The sequence below is a fragment of the Penaeus monodon genome, chromosome 18 (genome assembly GCF_015228065.2).
Source record: "Penaeus monodon isolate SGIC_2016 chromosome 18, NSTDA_Pmon_1, whole genome shotgun sequence".
NCBI classification, from domain to species: Eukaryota; Metazoa; Arthropoda; class Malacostraca; order Decapoda; family Penaeidae; genus Penaeus; species Penaeus monodon.
This window is the reverse complement of record NC_051403.1, coordinates 18,813,276-18,826,897: the sequence shown is the minus strand read 5'-3', so window position 1 is coordinate 18,826,897 and position 13,622 is coordinate 18,813,276. Positions and strand designations below refer to the sequence as shown.

General features: G+C 45.4%; 1 protein-coding gene across 1 annotated transcript in view; it reads left to right on the top strand.

Annotated features, from left to right (window-relative positions):
* Positions 1-287: 287 nt before the first annotated feature.
* The window catches only part of LOC119584309 (phosphatase Herzog-like), a 70,535-nt gene continuing 57,200 nt past the window's right edge, over positions 288-13,622 (top strand). Inside the window, exon 1 of the mRNA XM_037932853.1 lies at positions 288-480. The gene's annotated coding sequence lies outside the window, so the exon portion shown is untranslated. The remainder of the gene's footprint in view (positions 481-13,622) is intronic.

Below are 13,622 nucleotides of genomic sequence, written 5' to 3'. Positions count from 1 at the left end.
AAGGCAAACAAACAAACAAACAAATAACCAAATCTTGTCCTTGAAATCATAGAAAACGGGAAACCTTAAACTCTCGTGAAAGATCCACAAAGCCTTTTAAAACCAACAGCAACAATGATATTCCCGGAATCGTCCGTCCCTCAGTCCCTCTACAAAAACGAAGAACAAAATCAATCACTCCTATAAACCCGCGAACGTCCTCCTTAGCTGGAAAATCGGGGGAAAATTCCGTTTTGTTTACACTCCCTCCCGTCCTCCCGCGTATTATTGGAACCTGCGAGGCCGAAGTCCAGCTGCCATTTTGGTTTCGTGGGAAAAGGTTCCTCTCGCTCGCCGCTCTTAAATGTCCTCTTGTCGCGCCCCTGGACTCTCCTCTTAGCTATTCTATGAAGCAAATGATTCAATGGATGCCTCGTCAATCATTACGCAAGTGTCTCGTGATGAGGAACAGTTAAATTCCTTTCCCTCCGCCGGATAGAGGTAAGAGAACAGGTGTATTTGAGATTCGTAAATATTTTTTCTTCTAATTAAAGTACGAGAAGTATTTTTCCCTCTCCTCCCTACTCCCGTTCTTTGGTCGCCTCCGTTGTCTCTCCCCCTTCGCCTTCTTTATCACCCTCTTTTCTCTAGTCGATTCGTTAGCTCCGTTTCTTTTATTCTCTAATTATTGGAGTCGAAGTGGGTGGTTTTATAGGCCTACAACGCCCTCTTTTCCCTCCCGAGTGAAAGCATGGAGATGGATAAGTGATAAAGATGGGAGGAAGAGGAACGAGGAGAGGATCGTGGGTGGAATTAAGTGAGTGGATGAGGGAAATCTAATTGCGAAGAAGGAAAGATTGAGTGTCAGAGGAGAGGAATATCTTGAGGTCAAAGGTCACGTGCGGGATGCTATTTGTGGGGAGATTCCTTTAGTTTTGTGTATTTATTTATTCACTAATTTTTGGGGGGAAATTGGTTGTTTTGATTATGTTATTGGGTTATTTATATTAATAGAATCACTCATGAGTTTTAGATTATATGGATATAATTGTGATTTTTTCTGGGCAGTCATACTCTGAAGTGTTATATCAGATTTTGGAATGCTTCTTTTACTTAACAGAATAGTTGGAAGGAAGAGTAGAGCCACAACTTCATACTCTTAAGTGGAATAGAACTTTTGATTTGGTGTAAAATATCAGCAGTGGTAGTGTGCTGTTTTATTTTATATATTTTACGAACACGTACTTGGTCTTTGAACTAATTTAGGGTTGGCAATTATGTTCAGTTTGTATAGAGTACACAGATTTACTCTATTTCATGCTGTGCTATGAGATTAGTCTTGAAGGTGTGTTTTGAGTTGGCAGATTTTGGATTGAGTCTTTTACATATCATATCATAATTCATAGTTGGATGGAAGAATAGTGCTACAACTTCATATTCAGAGTAGAATAGAACTTTTGATTTGGTTGCAAAATATGAGCAGTGGTAGTGTATTGTTTTTAGAATTTTTACAAGCATGTACTGGTCTCGGAACAATTTAGGGTCGATAAATATGTTGAGTTTTAGGTCATTTGCAATTATTCTTTTATATATTCTATGGTCTCATTAATAGCAATGAAATTGTATATTGTCATTAATTTTCAAGTGATTTTAAGATAAAAGGAGGTTGGCCTTTCTTACCAAAGCATCTGACCTACATTGACTTTGTGGTAATGGCCAAGAGACCTCCTGTATAATCAAGTAAGATAAAGGTTATAGACCTACCTGGTGGTTCGTCAGTAGATAAGGAACTAGCCAAAGCTCTCTCCTACCAGAATATATGGTCTTAAATTTCTAGCATTTGCCAGAGCTCGGAAGGGGAATTAGTGATTGCTGCTTCATTGTCAGGTTGAATTGAAGATTGTAGTGTTTGCTTTACTGATAAGATGGTATCAGGTGGATTTAAAAAGAACATAAGCAATATGCTCTTGAAAATTGTTCCGAATTGCCAAAGTGGATTCGGAATATTCTATAGTCTTAGAATTTTGATCAGTTAAGGATTTGTTCTGGTGTTCTTATACTATCATGTGAAGTGATGTGAGGATGGATAATTTGTGACTATGTTAAGTGTAGTTTGCCAAGTAGCTTTGATTGTTCTTATTATATTTCTAGCAAAATAATGGTATAGTTACTTGTTGGATAGACATATAGTGCAGGAAAAACTACACAGAAGAAAGAGGTCAATATGTTTCTAGTTATTTGTCGATGTAGTTTTAATGAAATTGGTAGTGTATTTGATCTTAAATTAAGTGAAATCAGTGAAACTGGAGAACTACCTTGTGTTGGCCTTTGCTCAAGTGCTGAAGACATGTGGATTATGATGATCACATGATTGTTTCAGTTGCTAGTTTTATTTGTATTACAACTTCTTAATTTTCAGTTTGAAACAATCATGATATACAAGAAAACTGTCTGATCATTTGTGTTTTCATTGTGATTCTACTAAAATTGACCAGTGATGGAATGGAAGATAGAACAGAAGCAAACTTTTTTGAAAACCATCAATTAAGTAATTTAGGTTGAAGTTTGGAATGAATAGGCTTACCCCTACATCAGAGAGTACTAGTCTGGAGCTAATTTTACCGATCGGTGCATGAAGAGGGAATAAAAAAAGACATGCAAACAGCCGGTGAGATTTTTAGTTTCAAGACAGGTTAGAAGTATCAGAGATTGCAGTTACTGAGATAGGATTACATACTGCCTCTTCCCTTTGCAATTTTTTAAAGCCAGGAGTTAAGGAAGATGGTGAATTAGAGTTTAGAGAGAGAGTGAGTGAATGTGTGAGTGAGTGAGGGTGTAAATATGTGTGTGTGTGTTTGTGTGTGTGTGTGTGTGTGTGTGTGTGTGTGTGTGTGTGTGTGTGTGTAGTGGTGAGTGTGGTGAATGTGTGGTGTGTGGTGTGTGAAGAGTGTGATTGGTGGAGGAGTAATGTATGTGTGTGTGAGTGAGTGAATGTGTGAGTGAGTGAGGGTGTAAATGTGTGTGAGCGCGTGTGCTTGTCTATATGCGTGGATGTGTGTGTGTGTTTTGTTTTTTTTCTATTTTGTTTCCTTTTTTTCTTTTAGTATATAATTTTTTTTTTCTGTATTTGTTGTAGTTATCAGCTGGGTAAAGTAACTTTCCAAATTTATTAAGATACCTTTCAGATTGATTGTAATCTTGAATGTTTATATGGTGATGGTGTGGTGATTTCAAGAGGAAGAAAAGAAGAGGGTTGGTATAGTCATGAGGGTTCTCAGGCATTATAGATGATGGGTATTATATTAAGTGTTCAGAAATTACTTCTATTTATAAGAATACACTTAACTTGTTCAATAGATTTTTAGATGACAGTGCTATTATTTTAAAATATGTATACAGCTAATGAAACCTTTTATGAAGGATTACAATACATGGATATTCTCATTGGCATGCATTAGAAAACATGGGGTTGATGTACCTGCAGTCCTTGAATTTCTCCCATGTACGGTGATCTAGATTTGTGGAAAACGGATTTGGCAAAAGTGTTGTGTAATTGTGTTGCTGGGTGCTAAGCTGTCTATTTGAGATTGGTGACTTTGACACATGATGAATAAAAAAAATAAAAGAGAAATTGAGAATACAATATTTCCCAGTTCCAGCAAGAAAAGGCACTTACGTAAATAAGAGATGAGAGAAGCAGTAAATGGACTGACCTTTTTTTTCTCAACCTTGGGGAAACCTTAGCTCTGGGAAGTCGAGTTGTGTAGTTGTAGTTGGAAATAATTTCTTTCGTGGGTGTTGCGTTCTTTTTGGTCAGTGTAAAGTGGACATTGCTTACATGTAGCATGTCCATTGATGGTTATAAAAGGTAAGTGATGATGTGACAGGTTAATGAGCAGATTGATATGGAAATTTTACCTATATATTTTTCATTAGTGTTACTAAATGTGTGATTATATTATATATATATTTAATGGTAATCATAATCGCATTGTGATTATGTATAGTCTAGGGAGAGAAATTATGCTTACACTCCCGTTAGCGTACTCACTTTGACATTATATACTCCTCTGAGTTAGTGAAAAAAACACACTCCAAATGGAAGAGAAAAGAATCAATTTTTTAACCTGCAACTTCTAAAGTCAGACTAAGCATGAAGCATTGTTTTGCTACGTGGATGCCATAGAATGCCTTTCACTTACGTTGCAGTACTTGTAGGATGTCTCTTGAATGCAGATGTCAGAGTTACAACCCCCCCTCCCCCCCACCTCATCCCTTCCACTCGTCTTCCCACCTCCCTTGCCCCATGCTCTCCCTTTGTTTTTTATTTATGTATGAATATGTTGTCATATCGATCTTACTGTTTCGTAGTATTTTCTTTTATCTGTCTGTCTTATTTGTTTCCTGTTGTTATTGAGTAGGCTTAAGCTATTCCTTTGTGGAAATCTTCAGCATTACTTTCTTTTGGTTGTTTCTCTTTCGTCTCTTTCACTTGCAGTCTTTATTCTCGCTTATTCTCTTGTACTTAAGTTTGCGAAACTATCCTGGCTCATTTTATGTCTTGAGTGGTTGTTATTCTGTGTCTCAATGTTTCTCGTGTCTAGTTTCTGTTTCCTTGTTATGTGTCTGTGTCTCCTTTGTCTCATTTCTCAGACGGTGACTCATTTTCTCTTTCTTACTCTTTTTTTCCGTTTCTTGTTTTTTGGCATGTTGCCATCTCCCTCTGTTCTCTCGGTGTTGTGTGTTTTTTCTCCTTTGATTTCGAAAAAAGAAATATTTTTCGGTCCCACTGAATCTTGTGTTTGCTATAAATATCTGTGAAAGAGAGTAAAAGTTCTTTCAACAGTTTTCTCTCCTCTCCTCCCCCCACTCTCTCTCGGTTTGAAAGAGAATCCACGTCTTTTTCTGCCTTATTTCATCTTTGTGCATCTTTAAATATCCTTGAATGAAAGAAGGTAAATGTTCTTTCACCTATTGTTCTCTCTCTCTCTCTCTCTCTCTCTCTCTGTCTCTCTCTCTCTCTCTCTCTCTCTCTCTCTCTCTCTCTCTCTCTCTCTCCTCTCCCTCTCCCTCTCCTCTCCCTCTCCTCCTCCCTCTCCCTCTCCCTCTCCCTCTCCCTCTCCCTCTCCCTCTCCCTCTCTCCCTCGTTTGCGATGATATCTCCGAAGAGCAAATACAAAGCAGGGTATCGCACGGCAAAGGGCAAAACAGATGAAAAGGCTGTGGATAAAAGGGTAGTTTGTGAGGTTTTAATTAGGCATCAGCGCGTTTTTTTCTTTCTCCATGCATTATGTGACGGATCCGCATACTTTCGCTTTTTTGTGTTTGTTCGTTGGTTTGTTTCTCTGTTTATTTGTGTTGGGTTTATAGACTTCGGCATTTGTAGAACGCACGCGCGCACACATGCACGCACATGGAGGCGTGCACATACGCACGCGCACACGAATGCACAAACACGCACGCACGCGCACGCACACACGTACACGTGTTTATAGTAATTTTCAAGGTTATTTGTAATCAATTCTGTGTCATGTTTGCAAGCTCTACGCTGTAATTGCAGCTCTTTCAATTTGAATGGATGATTGAAATATACGATCAGTACATTCGTAGCATAGTTGCCTGTTATTTCATTGATTCTTTATTTCAGTATGTGATTTAAGGTAAGAATTCTAGGCATGAAATATAGAAAAAAAAAAAAAATCAGTGAGCTGCTCTACTTCCCGTTCATTTGCTATTATTGATCAAGCGCTGACTGCCGTGGATGTCAGGCATCGCGTGGAAGCGGAGTTCGTTCAGGCTGTGAACACCTGTTGAACATCAGCTTTCCATGAGTGTCAGCAGCAAGGTGTTTAGTATGGTTGGGGCTGTCTGGCGGAACTTAGTGTGTCGTGGTCGTTGGTTCAGGGTCGTTTTCAATCAGAATTTACGTAATGAAATGCCATAAAGAATTTGGTTAATGGAATGTTCACGAGCGTGCGCGCGCACACGCACACGCGCGCGCGCGGAGGCACAGAAAAAACAAAATCTACGTACTGAAAGGTTTACCAGATTCTAGTTGTTGAGACATTTCCAAAGACTCATTTACAAAGTAAATGAATTTCACCCTGCAATTGCAATTCAGCCCGGCTATCGCGCTGAGGCCCTCCCGCGCCGCCTCCGCCGCAGTACACGGATCTGTGGCGCGATGGAATAAGCGGAGTAACGATGGCTCGTTCTGCCAGTTATGGGGCTAATTTTAGGCGCTGGAAGGCATGCGGGTGTGGGAGATGGGTGGGGGGGGGTCGTGTGGAGGCGCTCGGAGGCTGTGCGTGCGTCGTGCGTGCGTCATTGCGCGCTCGCGCAGACACGTGATCCGGTGGCGTTCATTCACACGGCATATTCATGCACGCACGCACGCACGCACACACACATGCATGCCTGCACAAACGCATGGACACGGATTCTTTCTCTTTTGTGCGTATTCGAGTGCGCTCTACACACACACAGGTGTACAACCACAGGCTGTGCGCATTCACACACACACACACACACACACACACACACACACACACACACACACACACACACACACACACACACACACACACACACACACGCACACACACGCACACACACGCACACACACACACACAACACACACACACACACACACACACACACACACACACACACACACACACACACACACACACAACACATATATATCTATCTATCTATCTATATCTATATATCTATATCTATATCTATATCTATATCTATATATACATGCATATATATACATGCATATATATACATGCATATATATACATGCATATATATACATGCATATATATACATGCATATATATATATATATATACATACATATATATATACATATATATGCACGGCGCCCTACACGTTTCCCACCCACACATATTTTTTTTCCGATAAGGATTGCCTGTGAAAGCAATACAGATGAATTAATTCCTTGCCTGGATTGGCCCCCTGGTGCTTCGGGAGACCTCTGAGGCCGGAGACGCACGCACGGCACCCGCACTCCGCCCTTCGCCGCTTTCTTTCGTGTCGTTGTTTGTTTACACGTTCGTTTGTGCATTCTATATTTTTTATTTATTTTGGGGGAGGGAATGGGAGGGGTGAGAAGGATGTTGGAGGTTGGTGGAGAGAAGGTAATGATGAGGAGGGAGAGAGGGAGAGAAGGTGATGATGGGGAGGGGAGAGGGAGAGAAGGTGATGATGTGGAGGGAGAGAGGGAGAGAAGGTGATGATGGGGAGAGAGAGAGAGACAGAGACAGAACGACAGACAGACAGACAGACAGACAGACAGACAGACAGACAGACAGACAGACAGACAGACAGACAGACAGACTGACTGACTGACTGACAGAGAGAGGTGATGCTGGGAAGGGTAATGGGGTAGGGGAGGGAGATAGGGGGTGATAGGAAGGAGAGGGTTGGGGATGGGGGAGAGATTATGCGAGATGGGGATAGGGAAAAGGGGGGGGAGGGATGCCGGGACCGTGCTTTTGCTCGGGGAGGTGGCATCGCCCCCGTTGCCCTCTTTTTCTCGAGGAGGAGAAGAAGGGGAAGAAGGAGAAGGAGTAGGAGTAGGAGAAGGAGTAGGAGGAGGAGGAGGAGGAGGAGGAGAAGGTGAAACGAAGATATATAAAAGTGAAGTTATGGGTAAGGGAGAAGAAGGGGAGGGTGAGAGAAATTGATGGAAAGGAGCCCAAGGAGAGAGGTGAGAAGAATAAGAAGAAAAAGGAGAAGCAAAGTGGAAAAAAAAACAAGAAAGGGGAGAAGGAAAGGGAAAGGAAACGGGGGAAGTGGCGGGGAGAGGGGCTTTGGGGAGGAGGGGAGGGCCCGGGATGTGGGGTTGGGGGAGGGGGAGGGGAGGTCCGGGGTGTGTGCTTGGGGGAGGGGGAGGGGAGGGCCGGGATGTGGGGTTGGGGGAGGGGGAGGGGGAAGTCTTTCCAGGAAGGCGGCGACTTGTTTGTTATCCTGCGAGGGCGTCCGTCGTGGCACCGCGCGCGCGCCTCCCTCGCCTCGCGGGAGTCCTCGGCTCGCGCGGGGCCTGGCGGATGCGAAGGAAGAGGGGGGGGGGAGTGAGGATAGGAAGAGGAATGAGGATGTGGGGAGAGGAAATAAGAGAGCGAATGTGGGAATGAGAAAAGGAATAAGGATAAGGGTAAGAATAAAAACGAGAGAGTGAATGTGAGAAAGAGAAAAGGACTAAGGATAGGGGTATGAGGAAGAACAAGAGAATGAAAGGGAAAATAAGAAAAGAGAGCAAGGAGGAGGAAGGAAAAGAGAGGAGAGGAGCTCGGTTTTTGTTTTGTTTGGTTGTTTGTCGTTTTTCCCCTTCATTTCTGTCTGTAAGTGTGGGATGACTGTGCACTTTCTCTGTTGTACTTTCTCCTTTTTTCCCTCGCCTTTCTCTCTCTCTCTCTCTCTCTCTCTTCTCCTCTCTCTCTCCTCCTCTCCTCCTCCTCTCTCTCTCTTCTCTTCCTCTTCTTCTCCTCCTCCTTCCTTCTTCTTCCCTTTCTTTCTTCCTTCTTTCCTCCTTCCTTCCTCTCTTCCTCCCTCTCCCTTCTTCCTTTCTCTTCGTCTCTCCCTTTTTCTTCTCTCTCTCTCCCCCCTCTCTCTCTCTTCCTCATCTCCTCTCTCCTCCTCTCTTTTTTCTCTCCCCTCTCTCTCTCCCCTTTCCCCTCTTCTCTTCTTCCTCTTTTTCTCTTTCTCTCCCCCCCTCCCTCCCTCCCTCCCTCTCTCTCTCCCCTCCTCCCTCCCTCCCTCTCCCTCTCCCTCCCCCTCGCCCTCCCTCCTTCCTTCCTTCCTTCCTTCCTTCCTTCCTTCCTTCCTTCCTTCCTTCCCTTCCTTCCCTCCCTCCCCCCTTCTTCCCCTTCCCCTTTTCGGGCTGTACCTATCTTAACATTTTCTCTTCGTCTTTGCCTTCTCTTGCTCTCGCTCTAACATTATTTTTTTTCTGCTATTCCCTCCCAACTCTTTTTTTATTCTCTTTGCACTTTCGTCTCCCCTATCTATTTTTTATTCTCCCCCCCCCCGCCCCCCATCTTTCATTCTCTTTCTCCGTCTTTCCCCTTTCTTTACGTTCGCTCGCCCATCTTGGTATTCTCTTTCCTCCTCTCCCCCCCCCCCCCCCTTTGATTCTCTTTCTTCCCCTTGCATCCACATTCCTCCATCGTCCATTCTTTACATACCACTACCAATCCTCTCCATTCCTCTCCCCTCTCCTCATTCTCCATTCCTCTCCCTCTCTCCTCATTCTTCTCCTCTCTCCCTCTCTCCTCATTCTCCTTCTCTCTCCCTCTCTCTCTCCCCCTCTCTCTCCCCCCCTCTCTCTCCCCCCCTCTTCCTCTTCCTAACCTTCTCCCTTTCTCTTATATCCTTCTCTCGTCATTCTTTACATCCTCCTGCCCCCTCTGCCCCCCCCCCCCCCTCCAATCTAGCATTCTGTTTCGCCTCCCTCCCTCCCTCCCTCCTCCCCCTCACACCTCTCCCTTCCCTCCTCCCCTCCCCCCTGTCACAGCCTTTTCCTTTTGAAATCTCCGAATGGCTTCGTATAGCTGAATGTAAACAAGCGACCAGTGGTGTCAATAGGGTTATTATTTTGGTTGGTGACGTCAATGCCTGTACTAGCGGCGCCGGAAAGAGAGGAAAGAGGTTTAAGGGGAAGGTGGGGGGGCGTGGGTTCGTGCGGAGGATGCAGGGGAGAGGGGGTGAGATTTTTAATTATTGTGGTCGAGTCACTGATTTAGTATATATTTTTTTCTTTTCTTGACCGTTTTAGTTTGTGTAAATTGTCGTATTTGTCGTCGTCGTCGTCGTCCTCCTCCTCCTCCTCCTCCTCCTCCTCCTCCTCCTCCTCCTCCTCCTCCTCCTCCTCCTCCTCCTCCTCCTCCTCCTCCTCCTCCTCCTCCTCCTCGTCTTCCTCCTCCTCTCTCCCTCCTCCCTCCCCCTCCCCCCTCCTCCCTCCTCCCTCCTCCCGCCCTTCTCCCTCCCTTCTCCCTCCCCACCCACCCTCTCGTATTGTTCTCTCATCCCTGCACAAAATTTGTATTAATAAGATGCATACTAAACAGGCAGGTGCCGCCACAAACACAAACATACACACAGTCAGGCACAAAGAATACGAGGCAGTAAGAAAAGAGGAGAGGAGAAAGAATAGAATTAGCATGGAATTGAAATAGAATAGAAATGGAATAGAAAATAAAATAGAGGAGGAGAGGAGAGGAGAAGAGAAAACGGGAGAAGAGATGAAAGGGAGGGGAGATAGGAATAGAAAAGGAGAGGAGAACACAGGAGAGGAATGGATAGAACAGGAAATAATAGGATAGGAGAGGAGAGGAAAGAGGAGAGAGAGAGATTGCAGGTAGGAGGATCCAGCCGGCGTTTATCTACGCTCGAGGGACGCCAGGGATTCTTCCGAGGCGCGGCGGAGGGGGGGGGGGGTGATGCTCCTCCGCGTGGGAACCTTCCCCGTCGTTGCGTTGCGTAGCTCACGATCGCGGGGCCGGAGGAGGTGGGCGGAGGAGGATGGATGGGTGGTGGGCGTAGGCGGATGGGTAGGTGGTGGGCGGAGGGCGGAGGGAGAGGATAGTGGTAGGTAGTGGGCGGAGGAGGAGGATGGGCAGTGGGCTTTTGGTATTTTGATTTGCTTATCGATGTATTTGTGTGTTACTTATTCCTTGTTTGTTTGTTTGTCTGCTTGTGTGTCTATCTCAATGTGTCTATATATGTATATCTTTATCTGTATATCTATCTATCTATCTATCTATCTATATTCTCTTATTTATCTTTTTTGCTTGTTCATTTATATGTTTTATTTACTTACATGTTTATTCATTTGGTTATTTATTCGTCTGTCTAGACATAAGTTTTTTTAATTGTCGCGCACTGACGATGTTGCAAGAACAATTACTTTGATTTGTGTTTTGTCGCTTGCGTATTTGCATGCAAGAGGGAGCGTACTGGGAGCTGTCCGGCAGCAGCATCGACGCACGGTTTGTCACTGTTGCTGCGTCATAATACAGCGTCGACTCCCTAGCTCAGCAGAAGAGGATTGTCGTGTCTTGCCTCGTGGATGAATTCTCTGCTCCCTCCCTCTCTCCTCCTCTCCTTCCTACTTATTTCGATTTAGTTTCTCCTGTTTCGTTTCATGTTTTTTTTTTTTTTTTATCTCTGTTTCCTGTTTTCTTTCGTTGTCTGTCTGTTTCTTCTGTCTCTTTCCTCGTCTCGGATCGTCATTTCTTTTTTCTTTCTCTCTCTTATCTCTCTGCTCTCTCTTTCCCTTCCTCTCTTCTCTCTTTTTTCCTCTCTTTTCTCTCTTTCCTATCCTCGCTCCTCTCCTCACTTCTCCTTCTCCTCTCTCTCTCTCTCTCTCCTTTCTTCTCTTCTTTCTCATATTCTCTCTCTTCTCTTTCTCTTATCTTCACTCCTCTCCCTCTCCCTCTCCCTCTCCCTCTCCCTCTCCCTCCAACGTCTCCCCTCTCCCTCCCCTGCCACCTGGCCTCCCAAGATCTCCCCCCCCCCCTCCCCCGTTGCGTCCCGCCCCAGCTGTCCCGGCAAATTCATCTCCCCGCTGTTTATTCGTCACAGCCGTCGCGTTCGATTGAATTGTTGACGTGTTTATGCCCCGTTTGCCAAGTCCGAGTGGATTATTTATATATAGATATTGCAGCTGTCACCCTCGATTGTCGATTGCACGTCCTGCAAGGCAATATCTGCTGCAATCTGGGGCGTCTGGCTTGATGTTCTGGGTGGAATGAAATGGACGTAGTTTTTTTTGTGTATTTTAGGGATGCCCTGGGGGGAGGTATGCTGATATATGCAACAGATAGAGCGATTTTGTGTAATCTCCTCCAATCTCCACAAAGCGCCTAGATGTCCATAACTGTCCTTAAATGTCCTTAAATATCCTTGACTATTCTCAATACCCTTGAAGATCGAGATACAGTTCGGGAAAAAAAAGGAAAGAAAGAGGTTTATCGGAAACAGAGGAGAAATAGAAATGTTTGTTGGGAAATAAGATGGGAGATAAAAGAGGGTTATTCCAACTTCAAGGGGCATGAGCAGATAGAGGGACATTTTGAAAAAGACAAATATTATGCGTCGAGTCCCATTTCCTCGCCGCTTTCTTGAGGTTGTCTCTCTCACTTGCGTCGGGTTGGTCGGCGGTCGGCGGTCGGCGGTGTCTGAGCAGTGCGGTCGGGAGAGAATGAGTGGTGTGGTGCGACTCCTGCAGACGGGCGGCCTCTTCTGCGCTCTCGATTCGGTCTGTTCGGGTGTGCGGGATGGCCCTCCTGTGGGAGGTGGGGGTGGGAGGGGGGAGGGGGCTCTCTTGGTGCCTTTTTTCCTTCTCCTTTTCGTTGGGTGTTTGGGATATAATTTTGGTTTGCTGATTCGTTTGCTTCTTTTCGCGCCTCTCTCCTCGCTCCCCTCTCCTCTTCTCTTCTTTAGTCCTCTCCTGTTCCTTCCCTATCTCTCCGTTCCCTACAGCCCTCTCTCTCTCTTTCTCTCTCTCCTTTCCCCAACCCTCTCTTCCTCCTGTCCTGATCACCCCATCTCCCCTTCCTCTCCCTCCCCTCTCCCCTTCCTCTCCTTCCCCCCCCCCCTCCTTGATTTGCCAACCGAGCCCTCCATTATCACACCTCGGGGACAGGAGCACGTCGGAGAGTGCCAGCGACAGGGCGTCAATATAAAGGCGAGAACGAGGCCTTTAACCCCTTGCCGACCGACCTTAGCGACGAATGTGAATAAAGGGGGAAGAGGAAGAACAAGAAGAAGAACAAGAAGAAGAACAAGAAGAGGAAGAAGAGGAAGAAGAGGAAGAAGAGGAAGAGGAGGAAGAGGAAGAGGAAGAGGGAGAGGGAGAGGGAGAGGGATGGGAGAAAGAAGAGAAGGACAGGAGAAGGAAAGAGAAAGGAGAAGGAGAAGGAGAAAGGAGAAGGAAGGAGAAAGGAGAAGGAAGGAGAAAGGAGAAGGAAAGAGAAAGGAGAAGGAAAGAGAAAGAGAGGAAGGAGAGGAATGGCGGAAAGGGAGGAGCACGAGATGGGAGATGGAAAGAGGAGGGAAGAGGGAATGAAGGGAGGAGAGAGATGGGAAAGGAGAGGAGATGAGTAGGAGGGGAGAAGAAGAAGAAGGAGGAGAAGGAGAAGTAGGAAGGGGAGAAGGGAGAGGTGAGAGGAGTTGGTGGAGAGAGGGGGAGGTAGGAGGAGGAGGAAGAGGAGTAGGAGGAGGAGGAGAGAGGAGGGGAAGGCGATATCTGACTCCTACACGGTGGTAAGCTCAGCGAAACTGTTGTTGCTGCTGCTGTTGCTGCTGCGGTCCAGAACATCACCTGGTGCTTGAGGTAACCTGGCCTCCTCCTGCTGCTGCGCGCGTGTGTTAGTCATTCGTGTTGGCTGGTTGCGTTTGTTCGGTTTTTCCTCTTCTTTTTCTTCTCTTCGTAACGTGTTTATATCATTTTACTTTTTCCCGTTTGATGTGGTGTTCTCTCTGTCTCTCAGTCTCTCTCTCTCTCTCTCTCTCTCTCTCTCTCTCTCTCTCTCTCTCTCTCTCTCTCTCTCTCTCTCTCTCTCCTCTCTCTCTCTCTCTCTCCTCTCCTCTCATCTCCTCTCTCTCCTC